Below are 17035 nucleotides of genomic sequence, written 5' to 3' on the forward strand. Positions count from 1 at the left end.
AGCCAAGGACTCCTTTGGCTTTATTCAAAATAGCGGATATATGAGAATTAAAACATAAATTAGGTACGAAGATAATGCCTAAGTCATTAACTTTGTACAGGCGTTCCAAGGAATGTTATTAATTGTGGAAGGTCATGACGTTACATTTGGAAATGTTAACAGGAAGAGCGTTAATAATACACCAATTGTTGAGAGCGTCGAGATCCGATTGAAGAAATAACGGGGACACCGGGTCACTGTAGGAAAAACATAGCATAACTATATCATCAGCATTCATTAGGACACGAGAATTAGTTAAAACTTGGGGAAGATCATTAATAATAAGGGCCCGAGATGGCTACCTTGCGGCACACCCGAAGAGACAAAAACTGGTTTAGAAAGAGAAGATTGGAAGCAGACACGCTGAGAACGATTGCAAAGGTACGCATTAGTCCAGAGAAGAAGTTTGGTCGGAAATCCTAGTAAAGATAGTTTGTGGATAAGGAGATTGTGATTAACTGAGTCGAAAGCTTTACTAAAATCAGTATAAACTACTTCAGTTTCACATTGCTTTGAAAATCCGGCAGTTACATAGGACGTTTTACAAATCCGTGCTGTGATTCTAGTAACAGGGAACTACAAAAGTGTTGGAGCTGAGAAGTAATAATTTTTCGAAGACTAGGAATTTATTTATTAAATTAACAATTAACAAATGGCAGATAAATTGGAGATACAACGGTAGTTTGAGACGTCAGATTTAGACCCCTTTTTAGGATAGGATAGGATAGGGGATAGGATATGAGTGCGCGGCAGGATAGTCGTTAGGTGAAGCGAGAACAAAGGGCATGTTATTAGAAAGAGCAGAGTAGCAACGTTGAAAAAATGAAGGAAATAGGTTAGCAATATCGGAATTGTTATCTGCATATGTACCATTTAAGTGTAAAGAAGAGGGATATTGTGAAGAATTACGTTTAGAGTTAACAAACTTAAAGAATTGTTTAGGATCTCGTTTAAACTTGAGCTTGCATTTAGACAAATAACTGTTATAGCATAGGGTATTAAAAATGGAAAATTTAGATTTTGCAATTGAATACTTAGAAAAATCTGACTGCGAGCCAGACAGTTTAAACTTCTTATATAAACAAGATTTTATATTCCTTAGGTTTATTTTTGCATAAAATTTGAGTTTTGACAGCAAACAACAAACCTTTGGTGTTATTTATTCCTTTTGAGACAAAAATATCTTGCGTCCACCTAACCCGAAGCCTAGCGAGGGTTTTGCGACGACGCATCGCTCCATATCTTGCCATAGCATAATTGGCTTTTCGACGACGCACTGTCCTTCACCCTATCCGTAGCATAGCGAGGCTTTTCGAAGACGCTCTGCTCTATATCTCCCCGTTACTTAGTTGGCTTTGCGAGGACACATTTTCCTTTACCTAACCCGTAGCTTAGCGAGCCTTAACGACAACGCACTGTACCATATCTCATCCGTACTTTAGTTGGTTTTGCGACGACGCAATACCTAACATCCTACAACACTTGTCCGAATCCTCTCGAGTATCGCGGTAACATTTTGCTACGCCGACTCAAACGTCGCACCCCCACGAATTTTACAACCACGTTCCTGCAATCAGTTACGGTGCCAGGATTGTCCAACCTCATCCTAAAGTGTGTTTATCAACTATAATTTTCTTGTAGCAGACCCTGGACAGGCTGAGCCTGTTTCAGGCTGGTGTAACTGAAACAGGTTTCTTACATAGGTGACCCAGATGGGGTTGAACTTTCCTCTTAATCATTTTGAAAGTATGTTTGTCGATCCTAAGTGGCTTCACAAATTTGAAAGCTTGACCATTAACAATTGAATTTTCAATTTGCATGCTGTTACTTAGAGTTAGTTATACATTTTATATACACAGGTGTTGCATTTAAGATGTTTTTTCTTCTTAAATCAAGCACTTTTTGACGTCGTTCTGCTTCAAACAAAATATCGAAATTATTTACGAAACAACCAGTTCAGCGATGATAAAACGAGGGGAAACGTTGTGAGTCACTGCTACGGCCAAAGCTCTACATTTATATCCAATACATAGTGAGTATGGCTACATTGACAGAAAACGTGTCTGAACGTGTCGTTAAGCGCTGCGTAGCCTCTGCAAATTGATTTGTTCCTTTTGGCTATAAAAATTATCCGATCTGATCCGTATTCGGCAATCTAGTAGATCTGGTCATTTCAAATACACTTGTGCAGGTTCGATATCACAGGAGTGTGGATACCAAATTTGGTTGCTCTAGCTCTTATAGTCTCTGAGTTTTAAAATACACTTGTAACAGGGACATATCACAAAAGTCTGGATACAAAATGTCGTTTCTGTAGCTCTTATAGTCTTTAAGCAATAGACGCTCATAGGGACGGACAGACAGACATGGCTCAATCGACTCGGCTATTGATGCTGATCAAGAATATATATACTCTATTGGGTCAGAAACGCTTCCTTCTGGACGTTACACACATCCATTTTCACCACAGATCTATTAATAATATATAAGAAACAGCAATTCGTAAAAATGCTTAGAAATATAGAGGACATACAAAATAATGAAACTTTCACGAAAGGGAAAGTAGAAATACAAAGTTACGACCAGTGGTGGTGAACTTTAAAGAAAGACATGAAGCCCAAAATTAACCATAGCTTGGAAAAAATATCTGAGGGAATCGACAAATTGGTGGAAACTCTGAAGACGTATTTATAACAAACCATGAAGAAATTAGATTGGGCTAAACTGGGAGAAAGGGAAAAATGGAATTTCTCAGTAAAAAATGATCTCCAAAATTGTTTGTTATCTTTGAAGCAAGCGACAGCTTCGACGACCAGATCGCCAAGAAAAAGAGTGCGATGGGTTTTCACAAAAATTCTGTGAATTAATTCATAACAGAGACAATCTAAGTACATCTCTAAAATTTAATTTTTTTAAAATCGCGATAAAACGTTTGGTTGTTCACCTATTAGCTGATCCGCTAGAAAATTATAATGCCGCTTGGGAATTGCTGAACAAGCGGTATGAAAATAAACGAAACATTTTTTCGGATTAACTGAATTGTTTACTAGATTTACCAATGCTGCTAGATCACGATTCAGCGAAACATATTTAATGGTTTTCTGATTCTATAAATGAGTCAATACATTTAATCAAATTAAAGTCACAATTAACAGAAGAAGTTAATGTGTAAGATGCCTTACAATTATTTTAAAGTCATATAAAAAGGACAAAAGAGATCCAAGCATTGCCAGATGTAATGGAATTTTTACAACAACGATAAAGAGTGGAAACAGTTGAAAAAAGTAATGCAATATAGCAGCACAAAAGAAAACTGTCCGCTAAGTAAAATGGTGGGACATAGCATAATGAGTTTAAGGGAATGAGTCCGATAGAAAAAGAGGCAAGTTTATTCGAAAGCAGGCAAATGTTAAAAAAACAAGCGTTCTTAGCCACAGTACTTATAAGAAAAGGGCAAGGAATGGTGGCTATCAAAACCTTAGAGCTCTAATTGTACCATGTACAGCTGCGCAACTATTAACCTTAGTACGAAAAAGAGCGAATACCGAGGTGAGTTGAGTGTCATCTACAGACTTTTGCACACCAAAGTACAAAGTTACTTTATCGGTAAAAACTCGTTATTATAATAAAGGTCCTCTAAATATTGAAGCAATAATTCTTCCGAAACTGATGAAAGCTCCACCTATTAAGTCTTTCAATACCGACAAAAATAAGTGGAAAGATTATGTGTTGGCAGTCTCTAACTTTAACAAACCACGCAGGGTAGATGTGACAATTAGGTTAGATTCGTTGCTCCAAAAAACTGATGAACCATTTTTCTATTCACTATCAGAACGTTCGCAGTTTGTTGGGCAAATTGCGTAAAATTCATACAAATAGTGGGTCTTTTGATTTCGATGCCATCGCTTTTACCGAAACCTGACTTAACTCTTCTATCAATGATCATGAAATTTGTATTGATAGTTACACTATTTATATAATGGACCGCCCATATTTCGCTGGATGGGTTCTGATTGAAGTCAAATCTGATTTCTTATCTGAGTTACTCCCATTCAATAACATCCATGGAATTGAATTTTTTACAGTCAAAGTTCGTGTTAGTTCGGCATTTTTCTATTTAACCTGCTCCTACATTCCTTCCAGGTCTGATGCTGAGGTTTACTTAAACCACCTCTCAGCAATTAATACTGTCGTATCTGCATTAGGTTGCATTTCCCAGGTCCCATTTCTTTCTTGGCTGCATTGCGATGACGCTAACCTGTTGTTTCCCAATTGCCACAATGACTTTATCAATGGGCGAACATCCGTTATTTCCCTCCAAGTATTTTTCATACATAAAAAACAATAAATCCAGGCTCTATAAAAAGTACCAGAAGTCGGGCTCCACGTCGGCCTCAGCTCTATACTACTCCGCTCGCTCTCTGTTCCTTGCCGTTAACAGTGTTATAATCAATACCTTCCACAATGTAATAGAAACTTTCGTAGTGATCCTAAAAAATTCTTTCTGCTTTTCCTCCTTCCCTTCATTACCATAACAAAGCAGAAGCTTCTGCTGTTGGTATTGCAAATTTATTCGCTACATTTTTCCAAACAACATACTCGTCTCATATTTACAACGCATACACTCCGTATCCGTACCATCTACCTCACGCTAACAGCATTTTTATACCCGATACTCAAAATGAGTATTGGAGTATATTCGATTTGTGGTACAAGTGGCTGTGTGTAACGTCCAGAAGGAATCGTTTCCGACCCCATAAAGTATATATAGTCGATTGAGCCCTGTCTGTCTGTCCGTCTGTCCGTCTGTCCGTCCGTCCGTCTGTCCGTCCGTCCGTCCGTCTGTCCGTCCCTATCAGCGCCTAGTGCTCAAAGACTATAAGAGCTAGAGCAACGACGTTTTTTATCCGGACTTCTGTGATATGTCACTGCTGCAAGTATATTTCAAAACTTTGCTCCGCCCACTTCCACTCCCACAAAGGGCGAAAATCTGTGGCATCCACATTTTCAAAGATACGAAAAAACTGAAAACGCAGAATCGTAGAGGATGACTATATGTTCTAGAGTGTAAAATCTCAACCAGATCGTTTAATTATTATAGCCAGAATCAAGAAAACAATTTCATTCTTTCTCGCTCTGTCTCTCTCTAACACACAGGTTTCATGGTCTGTTTTGCCAATTGCAAAATATGAGTTCAAGGATCTCAGAACCTATAAGAGCCATAGCAACCAAATTTGGTATCCACACTCCTGTGATATCGGACCTTGACCGTTTCGTGTCCAAATTTCGCCACACCCCCTTCCGCCCCCGCAAAGGACGAAAATCTGGGGACTATTAAGGCTAGAGTAACCAAATTTGGTATCCGCACTTCTGTTAGTTCTCACTATGAAACGTATGTCTCGAAATTTCGCCCCACCCCCTTCCGCCCCACCAAAGGACGAAAATCTGTTGCATCCACAATATTGCAGATTCGAGAAAACTAAAAACGCACAATCATAGAGAATGACCATATCTATCCGGTTGCTAAATCTGGATCAGATCGGATAATTTGAATAGCCAAAAGCAACAAATCAATTTGCAGTGGCTACGCAGCGCCCGAATTCACGCTCAGACTGATTTTATGTCTCTCTCGCACGCACTCTTTGTCGTGTCGTTCAATATTCGCGGCGTCTGCCGGAGGAGAGCCATACTGACTAAGTATCGGGTATAAATGTAGAGTTGCGGCAACTCCCAACGTTCCCCCTCGATCTATTCATTTTAAAACACCCAGTCCCTTTGGAAACCCTTGACCTTTATCTTCAACCTCTCTTTAGAACAGTCTTGTCTCTCAGTAATTTGGAATGAGTCCTACATCATCAAATATTGAAAGCTATCGTGGTATCTCCGTCACAACATGGTTTTTTCAGACATCGTTCAACATCGACTAACATTCTTGAGTTTTCTCACTTAATCCACCGTGGTTTTCAAAATGGTTTGCAGACGGATGTAGTTTTTACGGACTTTAGCAAGCATGCTCTGCTTATTCAGAAGCTCTCTTTTTTAAGGTTCCCAACGAATCTTCTAGATTGGATTTTGTTTTATCACTCTAACCGTACTCAGCGTTTTTTGTTTTCTGATGTGTTGTCAAATATTGTTAATGTTATTTCAGGAGTGCCACAGTGAAGTCATCTGAACCCTATTCTGTTTATTTTATTTGTGAATGACCTTCCTTAAGTTATAATATACTCTACTACACTAATGTATGCTGATGGTGTTAAAATCTATCTGGCTTACTCTAATTGGTATTTGCACACACGCCTTCAACTGGATCTAAGTGAACTACTATTGTGGTGTTCAACTAATCTTCTTTTTCTGAACCTTTCTAAATGCAAACTTATGACATTTTACCATCGCGCTCCACATTTTGTGTCATATGTTCAAGGAACCCACGCAGGGTAGATGTGACAATTAGGTTAGATTCGTTGCTCCAAAAAACTGATGAACCAATTTTCTATTCACTATCAGAACGTTCGCAGTTTGTTGGGCAAATTGCGTAAAATTCATACAAATAGTGGGTCTTTTGATTTCGATGCCATCGCTTTTACCGAAACCTGACTTAACTCTTCTATCAATGATCATGAAATTTGTATTGATAGTTACACTATTTATATAATGGACCGCCCATATTTCGCTGGATGGGTTCTGATTGAAGTCAAATCTGATTTCTTATCTGAGTTACTCCCATTCAATAACATCCATGGAATTGAATTTTTTACAGTCAAAGTTCGTGTTAGTTCGGCATTTTTCTATTTAACCTGCTCCTACATTCCTTCCAGGTCTGATGCTGAGGTTTACTTAAACCACCTCTCAGCAATTAATACTGTCGTATCTGCATTAGGTTGCATTTCCCAGGTCCCATTTCTTTCTTGGCTGCATTGCGATGACGCTAACCTGTTGTTTCCCAATTGCCACAATGACTTTATCAATGGGCGAACATCCGTTATTTCCCTCCAAGTATTTTTCATACATAAAAAACAATAAATCCAGGCTCTATAAAAAGTACCAGAAGTCGGGCTCCACGTCGGCCTCAGCTCTATACTACTCCGCTCGCTCTCTGCTCCTTGCCGTTAACAGTGTTATAATCAATACCTTCCACAATGTAATAGAAACTTTCGTAGTGATCCTAAAAAATTCTTTCTGCTTTTCCTCCTTCCCTTCATTACCATAACAAAGCAGAAGCTTCTGCTGTTGGTATTGCAAATTTATTCGCTACATTTTTCCAAACAACATACTCGTCTCATATTTACAACGCATACACTCCGTATCCGTACCATCTACCTCACGCTAACAGCATTTTTATACCCGATACTCAAAATGAGTATTGGAGTATATTCGATTTGTGGTACAAGTGGCTGTGTGTAACGTCCAGAAGGAATCGTTTCCGACCCCATAAAGTATATATAGTCGATTGAGCCCTGTCTGTCTGTCCGTCTGTCCGTCTGTCCGTCCGTCCGTCTGTCCGTCCGTCCGTCCGTCTGTCCGTCCCTATCAGCGCCTAGTGCTCAAAGACTATAAGAGCTAGAGCAACGACGTTTTTTATCCGGACTTCTGTGATATGTCACTGCTGCAAGTATATTTCAAAACTTTGCTCCGCCCACTTCCACTCCCACAAAGGGCGAAAATCTGTGGCATCCACATTTTCAAAGATACGAAAAAACTGAAAACGCAGAATCGTAGAGGATGACTATATGTTCTAGAGTGTAAAATCTCAACCAGATCGTTTAATTATTATAGCCAGAATCAAGAAAACAATTTCATTCTTTCTCGCTCTGTCTCTCTCTAACACACAGGTTTCATGGTCTGTTTTGCCAATTGCAAAATATGAGTTCAAGGATCTCAGAACCTATAAGAGCCATAGCAACCAAATTTGGTATCCACACTCCTGTGATATCGGACCTTGACCGTTTCGTGTCCAAATTTCGCCACACCCCCTTCCGCCCCCGCAAAGGACGAAAATCTGGGGACTATTAAGGCTAGAGTAACCAAATTTGGTATCCGCACTTCTGTTAGTTCTCACTATGAAACGTATGTCTCGAAATTTCGCCCCACCCCCTTCCGCCCCACCAAAGGACGAAAATCTGTTGCATCCACAATATTGCAGATTCGAGAAAACTAAAAACGCACAATCATAGAGAATGACCATATCTATCCGGTTGCTAAATCTGGATCAGATCGGATAATTTGTATAGCCAAAAGCAACAAATCAATTTGCAGTGGCTACGCAGCGCCCGAATTCACGCTCAGACTGATTTTATGTCTCTCTCGCACGCACTCTTTGTCGTGTCGTTCAATATTCGCGGCGTCTGCCGGAGGAGAGCCATACTGACTAAGTATCGGGTATAAATGTAGAGTTGCGGCAACTCCCAACGTTCCCCCTCGATCTATTCATTTTAAAACACCCAGTCCCTTTGGAAACCCTTGACCTTTATCTTCAACCTCTCTTTAGAACAGTCTTGTCTCTCAGTAATTTGGAATGAGTCCTACATCATCAAATATTGAAAGCTATCGTGGTATCTCCGTCACAACATGGTTTTTTCAGACATCGTTCAACATCGACTAACATTCTTGAGTTTTCTCACTTAATCCACCGTGGTTTTCAAAATGGTTTGCAGACGGATGTAGTTTTTACGGACTTTAGCAAGCATGCTCTGCTTATTCAGAAGCTCTCTTTTTTAAGGTTCCCAACGAATCTTCTAGATTGGATTTTGTTTTATCACTCTAACCGTACTCAGCGTTTTTTGTTTTCTGATGTGTTGTCAAATATTGTTAATGTTATTTCAGGAGTGCCACAGTGAAGTCATCTGAACCCTATTCTGTTTATTTTATTTGTGAATGACCTTCCTTAAGTTATAATATACTCTACTACACTAATGTATGCTGATGGTGTTAAAATCTGTCTGGCTTACTCTAATTGGTATTTGCACACACGCCTTCAACTGGATCTAAGTGAACTACTATTGTGGTGTTCAACTAATCTTCTTTTTCTGAACCTTTCTAAATGCAAACTTATGACATTTTACCATCGCGCTCCACATTTTGTGTCATATGTTCTAGGAAATCATGTCCTGGAGCGAATTTCGAGTTCAAATTACCTCGAGGTCCTATTTGATCATAATGTTTTAATAGTAAATAAAGCTAAGGGTGTGTTAGCGTTCATCAAACGTTGGTCCAAGGAGTTTGACGACCCGTAAGTTACGAAACAACTCGTTAGTACGTCCGATTTTGAAGTATTTTTCTTGTGTGTTTCCCTCAGAATAAAGATCAGCAGGTTGTCATTGAACCCGTGCAAAAGCAATTTTTAATATTTGCCCTTTGTAACTTAAACTGGGACTTGGGTAGAATCTTGCCACCCTACCGGTCTAGACTAAATCTAACTGACCTGCCGTCGTTGCACCATCGCAGAATATGTAATGGCGTAATGTTCGTGCACAAGCTCCTTCTCGGGATTGTTGACTCCCAAACTCTCTTGGGTCAGATTGACTTTGCCGTTCCATCTAGACCTACCAGTACTTTTAGGCCAATCCGCTTACCCATATGTAGGTCTAATGATGCCCAACATGAACCTCTTAGGGTTATATGCCATAACTAAACTCCCTCTGTCATACCCTGAACTATCCCTTAAGCTAATAGCATGTATTATTTATAATGACCTAAATTTAACAAACTTTTAACTTCTTTTCTTTCCTCCTTTCATCCTTTTGTTACTAAGTTCCATTATTAGCAGTTAATTGTTTATTAAATAAATAAATAATAAATAAATTTGTACGTCCGTATTTTAACAGACGGAGTAGAATGGACGGACTACTTGGTCTAAATACAGAATTCGGATGGATTGTATCCGGTTGCATCAAGTCAACAGGTGATAAATTGATTGTGGCGGCAAAAATAAAAGTTGAAAGTGAAAAGAATGACGTAGAAACAACAACAGAGATGAGAATATCAGGTATGCTTTTTAAAAAAGAAAAGGATCTGGGAGTTTAGAATAAAAGCTCAGCAATAATAAAAAATTATATAAAGTTCATGCATGAATTTAAATTCTTAGGAAATATGATAGTCCATAGAAGATGGGAAATATTACTTGCCCCATCAAGGAGTCAAAGGAGATTCCAGTCTAACGACAAAGCTTTGATGCTTCAGCAAAAACCACAAACAATAAAAGTTTATATGATATCATGTGGGTTGGACCAAGAGTCGATATTATGAATTGGCGTAAATGGCCATTTGTGAAATCTTCGGACATTGAACAAATTTACCGGCAATTGAATGTTGATAAAGAAGATCAACAATATTTGCATATAATTTAGAGAGATAATTCAAACAAAAACTTAAAAGAGTTTAAGCTCACAACCGTTACGTACGGTATAGCTTCAGCAACTGTTAAGACCTTAGAAGTCCTTAATTCAAAATAAATTTTACTCTTAAAATCAGAGCCTTATATGTATATGTGATTTGACAATGAGGCTGGAGGTAAAATTTTGTATTCTATAATTATCGTTAGACCTACGCAAAGGATACATTTTATTGCAGGTGTCTATTTGTGTTTAACCATTAGTTTTATTTTAGGACTGCATTGGTTAAGTGTGTTCTCCACTTGTGCTTTGTTGTAGTATTTCTTAATGAGTTACAGATCTCGGTTTACACCCGAACAGTCATAACTTGAAAGTGTCATGGTTTTGACGATAATATGTTAATGTTTGAACACATGATTACTGCGGAGCCAACCTAAATTGTGCGGTGGTAAATAAACCTTGGACATCATAGGAGTTTAAAAATTGAGTTGGATAGTTGGTCACTTCATCTTCATTTGTAACACAGTCAATATATTTGAACGAATGCATTGTTCCAATGATCTCGCTCTGAATTATGTAGTTGAGGTCATCTCACTCAACCATTCATTATTGTTTATACCTGATACTCAAAATGAGTATAGGGGTATATTAGATTTGTGGTAAAAGTGTATGTGCGTAACGTCCAGAAAGAAGCGTTTCCGACCCCATAAAGTATATATATTCTTGATCAGCATCAATAGCCGAGTCGATTGAGCGATGTCTGTCTGTCCGTCCCTATTATCGCCTAGTGCTCAAAGACTATAAGAGCTAGAGCACCGAAATTTTATATCCGGACTTCTGTGATATGTCACTGCTACAAGTATAATTCAAAACTTCGCCCCGCCCACTTCCGTCCTCACAAAGGACGAAAATCTGTGGCATCGCCAATTTCAAGACTATATCTTCTAGACTGCAGAATCTGAATTGGATCAGTTTTAAACTGGGTTTTAACTCGGCACCTGCAACATCTCTTCAAGTCACTTATATCTGCAACTCAGCAAAGATTTATAAGGCGGCTATCAACCACCACGTATTTTTTAGAGTTTACATCTTTTATCATTAAAGGCTTTCAAGTTAAATTAAAGACGGATTTTATTTGCACCGACTTTAGTAATGTATTCGACTCTCTAAACCATTCCCTTCTAGCACATAAACTTGACCGTTCTAGCGCTTATTGGCTCCCTATACCCTATGCGGTGGTTCTCTTGAGAGAATTATCGTGGTGATGATCTTGGTGTTATATTAGACGCCAAGTTAAAGTTTTCTGAACACATTTCTACCATGGTTAATAAGGCCATGGGCGTGCTTGGGTTTATAAAGAGGTGGTCAAATGAATTTGACGACCCCTACATAACAAAGACTCGCTATACCTCGCTTGTTCGTCCGATCTTAGAATACGGCTCCTGTGTATGGTGCCCTCAGTACAAAGTACACCAGGACCGTATAGAATCAGTACAGAAAAACTTTTTACTCTTTGCTCTGCGGGCCCATAACTGGGATGCAGGTGTGAGACTCCCATCTTACTCCAGTAGACTGCTATTAGTAAACCTCCCATCCTTAGTTAACCGTAGAAAAAGGCTTGTGTGATTTTTATGCATAACTTGATCAAGGGTGACATATGTAGATAGCCTTGATCTGTCGATTCCTATTAGATTCACTAGAAAATATATACTGTTGTCTCTTCCACTTTGTAGATCGAATTATTATGCTCGGATTATAATTCCCTCTACCATTTTAAATCCACCACTAATTCCCTTTCTCTTATTAAATTACTAATCCTCACACACCTCTCTAGTAATTAGTAATTGTAGTGGTATTTGTATTTTGAATGCATGCTTAGTTCTCCTAGTAATGTGTAGTTCTAATTTTCCTCGCATATTAGTCTAACAGTTACATTTCATACATGTTCGTGTTCGGTTCGGTTAACGCGTCGCACGTCATCAGCGTCCGGTCCGCAGCGCCCCTCGGTCGGTTGTGTTGGAGGAGGGCTGCGTTTTGACTGGGATCCAAGCGTAACAGCCTTCTGCTGGTGTCACACGGGCCACTTGATGCTGCAATAACTGCATCGCCTCTTGGAATATGCAGCCATTGCATATCAACGTCCAAACAAATTATGAGAAAAAAAGCACAACCTCTGAAAAAACCTTTAAAAAAAAAAACGTTTGTAAAAATTTTTTCGCGATCGTGGGTGCTTTTTCTCAACATTTTCTTTCGTGAAAGCATTCTAATTGGCATTCTATGGCAAACACGAACAACTTTTCAGAATTGCAAAGTTCAATACAACCAGATGTAAGATACTTAACTAAAGTGAAACACCAAGCGCTACCTTAAAAAAAAATACTAGTCTTTAAAAATTAAAAAAAAAACACAATTCATTGAAAAATTTTGAAGCCCAAAATCGATCAGAAAAAGTTGGATTGGTTCGAAGCTTAAAAAAGTTCAATTTTGTTGAATAGTGCTATTTATTGTGTAAATTATTACGCTCTCAATGCATAGACGCACAAACATAGTAGCCGACAGTGAAATGTGGACAAGTAGTTTTTTACATTTTATATAGTTTCGTTATGTTTCTCAAGAAAATTATTCTTTAAACTAAGTAAATAATATAAAAGGCTAACGAAAAACACAAAAAATGCATGCTTGGTTCTCTTAGTAAGTTTAGTGCAAATTTTCCTCGAAAATTAGTCTAACAGCTATCTTTTCTGCATGCTCTGCATGCTCACTTGACGGTGAAGTTATTGCATCGCCTCTTGTAAGATGCAGTCATTGCAAGTTAAAGTAAAAAAAAAAAAAAATTCCCGAAATATAAATAGAAGCCGTTTTATGAATATTGAAGAGTATAAAAAATTAGTTAAATATTTTGTGGTATCTCCTCTTTGTTTTAGAACTACTAGATTGAAGATTGTTTCAATGTTATACATATATCGAAGTGTTGGGTAAACATTGCTCATTTTGGGGAACATGTTCACTCATATTGCTCACTTGTTCACCTAGATTGCTCAGTTGCTCATTGCTCACTTAGATTGCTCAGTTGGTCACTTAGATTGCTCAGTTGCTCACTGTTCACGCACAGATCACTAAGCACCACAGATTTTGACAAAAATTAAATACGTTACATTTCAATTTTAATCAAACATTTAAAAGTAAAAAAAAAAAATTGCAATGATTCCAAATTTTACTATACTTTCGAAGTATCGAATATACTTCGAATTAGCGACATACTGAATTTTCAAAAGAAAATTTCCGGTAATACAAAATGTGTGAAGTAAAAGCAACAACTGCCAGAACGCAAAATGCCCTTTGAAGAGCAAAATTGCGCAAAAAGTGAGTAGAGAACAAGTGAGCAAAAATGAACAAGTGAACAACAAAGAACAAGTGAGCAAAAAAAAACAAGTGAACAAAAAAGAACAGCTTGGATGAAACATGTTCAGTTGCTTACTTAAGTGAACAACTCTTTTTTGTTCACTCACTCATGAGCAACACAACACTAATATATCGTTATGTACTTCGTTCATGATGTGCTAAAGATTCTCGATCGGATTAAAATCCGGACCATTTCACGGCCAGTTCAATGTCCTAATTCCCACTATTGATAAATAGTTTTTAAAAGAACTCTTCGTTGGAAAAATTAAACTCTTAGAATATATCTAAAACAATACAATAACAAAGTTGAACAAAATATTTCTGACCCATCTTGCACTGTGGCAAGGAGCAGGAACCTACTAGAAGACGAGGGCAAACATCCCCAGACCGTCCTTCTGTCTCCATGCCTTACCGTTAGTTTTAGGCACTAACTTTTATAGCGTTCTCTGACTTTGCGGCAATCATTCGTCATAATTTCCCCGCCATCGTTTATCGCAATCGTTTATCTTAGGTTAGGTTAGGTTCAGGCGGTAGCCTGGGGGAGTGATGAAACCCTCCCAAGCTCACTTGGACCTGTAGAAGGTCCGTTGTGATGCTGCATGGGCGTGTGCCCCCTCCCAATGCCTAAAAACCGTGGAGAACAGGCTGTTGCAAATTAAGGGCAGTCCCATCCGGAGGCTTGGATGAATCTGGACAAGGTCCCCGGTTTGATTTCGGACAGGTCCGAAATGTCCGTGAGGAAAGCGGCCCCGAGAATACGAAGACGACGATTTCCAAGGGCCGGGCAGTGGCAGAAGAAGTGGGGGAACGATTCCTCCTCTTCCTCGTCGCGACAACTCCTGCAAAAGTCGTTATGAGAGATTGACAGTCTAGAGGCATGAGTGACGATCTGCCAGTGTCCCGTAATGGCTCGAGTAACTAGTAACGTTTATCTTAGATCCATTCAAAAAACAATACGTTTCTCCAATCATTTACAGTCAAAGTTTTGTTAAATTTTGACTATTGGCGCCTTGTCTGGAGCATTTTTAGTGTCAGATAACCTTTAAGTTCCGTCTCTTGAAATTTTTGGCGTTAATATCGATGCCAACCGACTGAATAAACTGCCTTGTAATATCTTATGCCATTTTAAACCGATTTTCCATGCTCAAGCTAAGAATACGATCCTACTTTGATGGTCCTTTGGGGTGGTGGTCCTTCTTTCTTCCTGAGGCGGGTGGTCGTTTTACCGAACCGTGTTTTTTTAAACTTTCTATAACATTTTTTAAGGTAGACGTGCTCATACCAAGTTTGGTGCTAATAGTGACAAAACTAATCTTTTTTGATCCCAATGCCAACATTTTTTACATTTTTATTTTTGTGTGTTAGCTTCTTCCTTTTGTATATGATAAAGAGATGTTAGAAAGCTAATGAATGTATATATAAAACACAAATGTTTGTCGACTGACTTATAAGATTTGAAATACTGGACATCGGTTTTTAATTAGATAACATGAGTGTCCACATTTTAACACATCATACTTCTTATTGCTTATATTGCTCAGTAAAATGATCATCGAACGCGGAATAGAACGGCTTTGTACAAGAGAGTGCAAAATCTGTTTCGTTTATTTAAAATTTGCCACTCAAAATTTTAAGTTCACGGCCAAGGCCTCTAATCATTGTAAATAAACTATCAAACAATGACTATAATATAGACATCTAACAACGGAAAACATTTTATTTGTAAATGTGGAATCAGAGAGTTGCCGAAAAAGCTCGGCACCTTAAAACAATATTAGTGTTGGGTTTATGATTGAGTGAACAAAAAAGAGTTATTTACGTTATTCAGTTAATACGTCGCATCTTAAAGTTTGGTTAGCAAAGAATAACAGTAATTAAATACTAAATATGTCTCTAATATGTCAACTAAGTTAACCACTGAAGAAGTAAATGAACTACTGAACAAGTGAGTGAACAACTGAAGATGTAAACAACAGAAGGAACAAGTGAATAACTAAGTGAAAAATTGAACAAAGTGAGAAATTTTATTATCTCGCTGAAAAGTGACTAAGAACTAAGCTTGTTCACTTAAGTGAACACTCTTTACCCAACGCTAATCTAGATGCTGTCAGATGAAGTTATAGAAACTAAATTAAGAAATCGGATGAACACGAAAACTTTAAACCTTTGCGATTAAGGTAATATGTATTGTTTAATACAAATTAAACAGACATTTATTTTGATATTAAAGATTTGCATTACGCCAAGTACATAAATACTGCTTTAACGTGACGATCCCCCTCCAATTCTTTCAAATGATAGTAACTATGGAGTCATCAAAATGGAAACAATGAAATTATTGATATCAAAGATATTTTTAACCATTTAATCAGAATAGACTGATATAATAACTTTAAAAGTATTTGTTCGGAGCAGAACCCAGCCGATTAGCTGCTTGCCAAATAGCACCTAATTCTTGGCCCTCAGCCGCTTATTTTGTTTGTTACGTATGTCTATGTCACTCATTTGTTTGTTAAAGCTTTGCGCTTGCTTGCCCTGCTAAACGCTCTCTGCCAGCTCGCTCTTCGCTATCTCCGCTTTGCGTCTGCCTACCGACGTCGGCCGAGCGAAGCTGCGCTTAGCGATCGGAGCGGCAATGTAAAGGGCAGGCAAGCCACACTTGCAATTTGGATGTCACGCATTAAAGAACATATCGTAATTTTATTTCTGCGCCGAGTTTTATTTAATTCGAAATAATTAGTCGGCCGATTGGGGATAAAAAACATTATCTCCACAGTATTAATATAACCTTATTTATGAACATTACTCAACCTTTTTTTTGTATTCAATCCAGCTATATTTTGCGCCAAAATACTGGTAATACTGAGACATGCAGGAAGAGCTAGAATGCGTTACAGTACATTTGCACACAAACAGTGAAATCTCAACCGTCGCCTACCTCATGATGCATACGAGAGAATGGTTGGCTTTTTACCGCTTTCTATGACTTTTCAACAAAATTTTAAGATTCTGGAGACAAGATAGAAGCACAAAGTCTATACAATACCAAGATATTCGTATTGTCATGAGCAAGACATAAAAATTGTTATTATATTCATTTGTATTCAATTTGTTGGTGGATTCTGGAACACGCGGCCGGGGTCAGAGACGAAGTTGAAAAGATAATTGAAACTCCGCGCGCGCAATCTGTCTTTGGGGTGTCAAGCAAAACCCGCAAAGCTTTTTGTATAGCCTCTGGTGTTACTCATCATAATATTATATTGACT

The 17035-nt window shown here is 38.3% G+C and overlaps 1 protein-coding gene across 2 annotated transcripts in view; it reads right to left on the reverse strand.

The window, feature by feature from the left end:
- The window catches only part of LOC117189156 (protein argonaute-3), a 339488-nt gene that overhangs the window by 249045 nt on the left and 73408 nt on the right, over positions 1-17035 (reverse strand). The window lies entirely within an intron of this gene.

The sequence above is a fragment of the Drosophila miranda genome, chromosome 4 (assembly GCF_003369915.1).
Source record: "Drosophila miranda strain MSH22 chromosome 4, D.miranda_PacBio2.1, whole genome shotgun sequence".
NCBI lineage: Eukaryota > Metazoa > Arthropoda > Insecta > Diptera > Drosophilidae > Drosophila > Drosophila miranda.